The following is a 617-nucleotide window of genomic DNA, read 5'->3' as shown; positions in this document are numbered from 1 at the left end:
TATATATATATATATATATATATATATATATATATATATATATATATATAACATATATCGAAAAATATTGTCCAAATACATAAAAATGTCCAAAAGGAAAGATTTTTGTGATTTATCAGCTCGGCATAAACGTAGACGTATTATTAACCTCACAAATAAAGTTTTACTCGATGAACATGATGAATTAAATGTTGATAGTGCCACTGCTACACTAAGTCTTCATAGCAGTGATAATGAAAGTGATGATATAAAATACGAAGCTACGACTAGTACAGGTATGACATACGAAGATAATCACAACATTTCTGAAATAGCAAGTGATAATGAGATTGAAATAGCAAGTGATAATGAGATTGAAATAGCAAGTGATAATGACATTGAAATAGCAAGTGATACCGAGAATAATATACATTTTGCTTTAAGAATGCAAAACGATATGATGGATAATATAGCAAATGATATACGTTCTTGGATTATTAAACATAATATAAGTCAAACAGCAGCAAATGATCTTTTAGAAATTTTAAGAAAACATAATCACAAAGATTTGCCAAAGGATGTAAGATTTTTGATGAAAACCCCACGAAGTAATCGGTTGAATATTATATACTTTACCC

General features: G+C 27.6%; 2 protein-coding genes across 8 annotated transcripts in view; one reads left to right on the top strand and one right to left on the bottom strand.

Moving 5' to 3' along the window:
* Positions 1-617, bottom strand: part of LOC116852198 — a 36,042-nt gene that overhangs the window by 17,701 nt on the left and 17,724 nt on the right. The gene's annotated exons all lie outside the window — the stretch shown is intronic.
* Positions 1-617, top strand: part of LOC116852197 — a 7,222-nt gene that overhangs the window by 1,697 nt on the left and 4,908 nt on the right. The gene's annotated exons all lie outside the window — the stretch shown is intronic.

Source organism: Odontomachus brunneus, unplaced genomic scaffold (genome assembly GCF_010583005.1).
Source record: "Odontomachus brunneus isolate Ranch 3 - 2012 unplaced genomic scaffold, Obru_v1 Obru_scaffold_206, whole genome shotgun sequence".
NCBI lineage: Eukaryota > Metazoa > Arthropoda > Insecta > Hymenoptera > Formicidae > Odontomachus > Odontomachus brunneus.
This window is presented reverse-complemented; position numbering and strand designations above follow the sequence as displayed.